The sequence below is a fragment of the Thunnus thynnus genome, chromosome 9 (assembly GCF_963924715.1).
Source record: "Thunnus thynnus chromosome 9, fThuThy2.1, whole genome shotgun sequence".
Classification (NCBI taxonomy): Eukaryota; Metazoa; Chordata; class Actinopteri; order Scombriformes; family Scombridae; genus Thunnus; species Thunnus thynnus.
Genome location: NC_089525.1, coordinates 33,476,577 through 33,482,725, shown reverse-complemented (window position 1 = coordinate 33,482,725; position 6,149 = coordinate 33,476,577). Strand labels below are relative to the sequence as shown.

General features: G+C 32.4%; 1 protein-coding gene; it reads left to right on the top strand.

The window, feature by feature from the left end:
• The window catches only part of LOC137188624 (NLR family CARD domain-containing protein 3-like), a 164,329-nt gene that overhangs the window by 47,645 nt on the left and 110,535 nt on the right, over positions 1-6,149 (top strand).

Sequence of the window (6,149 nt, the reverse complement as noted above, 5' to 3'; positions counted from 1 at the left end):
CTGTTAGACTTTAAGGACTTTTTAATTCTGACATTAACAGCTGATTTCAAATGAACAAAACCAAATAAAACCTCAAATCTGTCCAGATCTTAATTTACAGTTTGATCACAGCTCAAATTAGTTTAGTCTCTTAGTTTAAGATGTAATAATCTGTCAAACTGTCAAACTAAATCAAAGATATAATAAATATGTAAAGACTGTAAAAAATATAATTACAGTAATATCAAGACTTTATCTGACGTTCTATTTGTTAGTTTTTGACCAGTTTAGACATTTAGACAGTTAATTACATCTGATCCACTGTTTCTACAGAGATTAATAGCACACACACACACACACACACACACACACACACACACACACACACACACACACACACACGTGGACAGCTGAATTTCCGGAGGACTGATGGATGTCCCTGAAGGCATCAGCTCTCATGCAAACAGCAGGAAGTTAAAACTCACCTGTTACGGACGAGGATGAAACAAATAAAAACTGTAAAAGGATCCGAGCATCACCTCGCCGTCGGATTCAGACTGACGAGGAGATTTTTGACATTTTTCCTTCTGAGAGGCAAAAAAAAAAACATGGTCAGAGTTGTGGATCGATCACAGCTGTTGACTGAACACTCGACGGTTGATTTTGGTGCCAAATGAAGCCAGCGTCCTGGGAGAGAAAAAAAAAGACAAGAAGAGACAGTTTAACGTGTGAGGAAAAGCTGCTCCGCTGTCGGTTTCTGAGCGTCTGTCTGCAACAGACGGCCGCCGGCTCGCAGGAAATCTGCTCATCTGAACAACACGAGCTTCTTCCAGCAGGGAGAGTTACAGAGGTGGAAACATTCACCCGAAACTCTTCTGTAAGTTTTCTTTGAACTTCAGCTGCTTTAACTGAGAGACGTTAAAGGAAAAAATCCTCCTAAAACACATCAGCTGTTATGTTTATTACATTCCAGGCTCCATTTAGTCAAACCAGAGTCTTTATTCTGACAGTCCAGATGTTTTAAGAGTTTAAAACCATCAGTTTTAGTCTCTTAAAGTCAAAAACGTGGAGATCATCGTGAGATTAATCATCAATAAACAAGCAGAAATATGCTTTGAGTTGGTCATAAACTTGTTTAATATTATTAAATCATATTTGCTTTGGATTCAGGTTCAATTGGTTTCTGTTTGAGTCACAGCAGCATTTAGACTGAAATCAATTAATATAAATGAAGCTGTCACGATCAGCTGCTGATATATATATATATATATATATATATATATACACACACACACATACACATATATATATACATACACATACATATGTGTGTGTGTGTATATATATATATATATATGTATACACACATACATATGTGTATATATATATATATATATATATATATATATATATATATATATATATACACACACATACACATATATATATACATACACATACATATGTGTGTGTGTGTGTATATATATATATATATATATATATATATATATATATATATATATATATATATATATATATATATATATATATATATATATACACACATACATATGTGTATATATATATATATATATATATATATATATATATATATATATATATATATATATCTATCGTCTCTGGTGGTTGTCCAAACTTCATAAAACCGTGAAGAAAAAGTTGATAAAATTTTAAATTTCAAGTTGATAAACTTTAGATTTTTAATATAAATCTCACTTCTGTTATTTTACTGTCAGTTAAAGTGTTCAGAAGACTTTCAGCTTATAAATCAGTTCAGATTCTAACTTTTCATTTTATTTACTTTCCTCCTCGTGACAGCTTCTGTTGTCCTGAGAGGAAAAACTGGACAATTTAAACTTGAAACAGGAAACTTATTGAATTACACTGAAAATAAAATGTCATTTAATATAACTTATTATATATTATATTATATTACAGTAAACACAGTGAAAATGAGTTTTTCCCCCAATTAAAGAACACAAGACAACTGTTGACTTGTGATTAATGAAGCACTTTGATCTGTTGGAACAATTTCAACTTTAACTTTAAATACTGATGATGAAGTTATTAAAGCCTCTACAGTGAAAGCGTCTGTAAATAAACATATTTTCTCACAGAAGGTTATTTTTCATATTTTTTGTTTAAGATAAATTAGTTCATACTGAAAAATCTGAACACGTCGTCATTTTAACAGATAAGAACTGATTACACGTTAGCTTTCAAAACCAACAACAACAACATATCCCATGAGTCTTTGCATGCTGTCAAAGCCTCATGGGAGTTGTAGTTGTGGTCGCATTCAATTCAAAGACACTGAGGTGTAAATAATAACAATAATAATCAGTTTTCTGGTGATAAAGTCTCAACTTTCTAACAAGTTGACAGTTCACGCTCTTTCTGTCTTTTGTTGTAAAGCATTCTGGGAAATGTAGTAAAACCAGTAACTGCAGCTGAAGAGGACAAAAAAGGTGAATTAAAATAACTCCTGGAATGTATTAAACATCACAGAGTCATGATTTTGAACTTTAACCTAAATAAACCTGACAGATGATTTTAAATTGTAATTTTCTTTCACTTCCTGCTGGAGGAAGCTGTCGTCTTCTCTCTGAGTGTTGTTCTGTTTGTAAAACTCCCCCTGAGTGAAAAACGACTGTAGTTCCACCTGTTCTGTCTTCTTATCATCATTAAATCCAATGAAAACAAAACAAAAACAAAACCAACAAGTTTGTCTCTGTATTTTCCTCCTTCTCTTCCTTTTCTGTGACGTAAATCTTTAAAAACACGTCACAAATATAAAGTTTAAGTTTAAAAAAAAAAGCTCAGTAAATTCCCTGAAACAGCCGAGCGCTGCAGTGTTTAACAGGCGTTCATCATACAGGAGGAAATAATGCATTTGTTGGGGACTATTTTCAGCGGCGGATGAATACACATTTTTGCTCATAACAAGAAAAACACAGAATATGAGCAGAATTCTACTTAAAATACAGTAATGTCATCATGTGAGCTCTGCAGTGGATTATTGATAATATTAGAGATAAAAGTAAAACGGAGCCATAAAATCATTCAAACTTGTATCATGTAGTTTTTCACTGAGGGGTGAAGAGTCAGAAACCAGCTGATCCTGGAGCAGTTTTCACTGTCAGTCCTGAACCCTGCTGGTAGTTTTTGTCTTTTTTTTTTTTTTTTTTTTTTTTTTTTGAAAAAACAAAAAAACAAAACAAAAAAATGTAGGTATTTATGTAAAAATGGATTTGAAAAAAGTATTCTATGCATCTGATGTGTATATAATGATGATAATAATAATAATAATGATGTGTTGACTGTTTGTTTGTTTCTCTCACTGCATCAGTTCATCTGTTTGTTCTGTTTCTTCTTCATGGACAGATTTACCTCATCATCTCCTTATGTAGCACTTCTTCTTCTTCTTCTTCCTCTTCTTCTTCTCCTTCTTCTTCTGCTTCTTAGTCAGATCTATTTTTTCATCGTTTTAGGATTGAATGCACTAACTGTACAACTAGTTTCCTCTGGAAAAAAAAGACAGAACCTTTGTACTTCCTGTGTTCAGATTTGGAAAAAATATAAATAAAATAAAATAAAATAAAAAAGTTTTCTTCATGTGTTGAAACTCTGCTGAAGTGAAATTAGTTTCTCTGCATTTTGTCATCAGAAGCTTGTTTGTGAACATTTTTTCTTCTCTGAGTCAGAGTTGAAGGTAAATTAGTGATTTAGGGACAAATTAATAAAACTAATGAAATGATTTAATTTTGATTAAATGTATTTTGTAGTTTGATGATTTGGTGTTAAAAGGCACGTGCAGAAAAATAATGTGTAAACATAACTGAACTGGCAGTTTAACAGAAATTTAAAGGATAATAATAATAATAATAATAATAATAATAATTATTATTATTTTTCTTGCCGTGATTCCACCTAAAAAACATTTCAACATAACCCCAAAACAGCTGAAACCAACTGAGCTTAAATAATTATTTGATTTTATTTTGTAAAGGAGAAGAAATAACTTGAGATGCAACATTTCGTTTTCAAGATAAAACATATTATTAATAACTTATATATTTTTATTTTAAGAAAATGTCGGCGCGTGCAGGCTATTATGAAATTAAATACAATTAAATAAATTAAAATTAAACATGTCAAAGGCGATTTTTAAAGAAGGTTAAAATGTCACGTTTCTGAATTAACAGGTCGTATGTTTGCGGCTGTTTAATCAACATTTAGAGTAAAAGCAGCAGCGGTGATCAGAGCTGGAAGTCCCCGCCGGAAGGAGCCGATCGTCGGCTGCTGCAGGCGGCTCAGAGTCGGTGAGTCCCGGAGGACCGCGGCTGTTCGCTCCGTGTCTGCAGGATAAATGTTCATCTAATAAAAGGATCATAACACGAATATGTTCCATAAATAAAATCCTCTCTGTTCAGGATTAAAACAGTTTTAAAGTTGGTCGCTTTCATTTTTCTTTTCTACGCGCTGATCAGTGTTCATATTTAACTGAACATTCATCCAACGTTTGTTGCAAATTCAGTTTTATTTATTTTAACATTCCTGCAATAAATTTTCAAAGTATGTGATGAAGAATCTGCTAAACGTCACTTTCACATCAACGAAAAACAGGCTCGTTTAAATCCGTTCACACATCTCGTCCCGACATTATTTTAAAATATGTAGAAAGTGGAAAAAGGAGGAAAAACTGACCTGAAACTGAAATAAGAAGATAGTTTCATTAAATGTAACAGTTTTAATCTGATGGTTAAAGTTGATCGACACCGCAGAAAAAAACATATTTTAAGCTTCAATCAGGTCAGAAATACAAAATACACGTTTTATTTAAAATGTTTCCCAGTGAGAACAAATTCTATTATGATGCTTTAATTATCTTAATTATTCAATCATCAATATTATGTTCTTCTGAAGTATAAACATCATGCAGTCACGGCTGTTTATAGTTACTGACCCCAACTACACATGATAGAACTGTGGAGCTGAAATTATTAGTTGATTAATCAATTAGATTGACAGAAAATTAATTGCCAACAATTCTGATGTTTGAAATCATTTTTAAGTAGAAACGTCTCTGTTAACAGCTTCTCACATGTCAATATCTGCTAGTTTTCCACAATAGTAAAACACATATTTGTGTTTGATCTGAAGATGTGATAATGATCAACATGTTATAAAGTGATCAATCAATAGATCATTAAATAAAACAACTACAGCCGTCCTATGATGGAATAATATACAACCCGTCCCTCAGTTTGATAAAACACAACTTTACAACTAATGAGCTCAGTAGAGACTAAAACTATTAAAGTCTTCAGACAGAGTCACTCTTCACGACCAGGACCAGGACCAGGACCAGGACCAGGACCAGGACCAGGACCAGGATGGAGCTCAGACTGGACTTCATTATTTAGACTCAAAGACATCAAGTCAACCTTTTATGGAGGCTTTTGTGGCTCCTGCACAGCTGAGCAGCCTCACATGCAGCTCAATAAAACAACAACAAATGTGATAAGTGACTCATTTATACATTATATCTAATACTCATTTATACATTATATCTAATACTCATTTATACATTATATCTAATACTCATTTATACATTATATCTAATACTCATTTATATATTATATCTCATCTATAAAGTTCCCAAAGATACACAGCAAACATGTTACAGGAATATAATGAGAAGATTATAAAGTCAAATGGAAATATAATGATGTGACTACAGAAGCAGTCACACCTCTTACTGCTACTGTTTATGTTACTTTGTGATGATGATGGGAATATTACAAGAACATGTCAAATAAAACATGTATCAGGAGACAATGAAATATGTCTGAATAAGAAATAATATCTTCTGAAACAATATGAATATCACTGGAATCATCATTAAAGACATTAAAGAAGTCCTATTTCTCTCCTCAAATCCTTGAATATAAAGTATTTATATTTCTGTTTAAATTCTTCTAAACCAGCTGTTCAGTGTAAACTCTATTAGTGAAGCAGTTTAAATATTTGAGGAAACTATAATCTGCATCACAGGTGTCTCATGTAATATTTCTTGTGTTTTGTAGGATGTGTGTGGAGAGACGGTCGGTGTGGATCTGCTGCTGCTGCAGAAAGCTTTGCAGAAG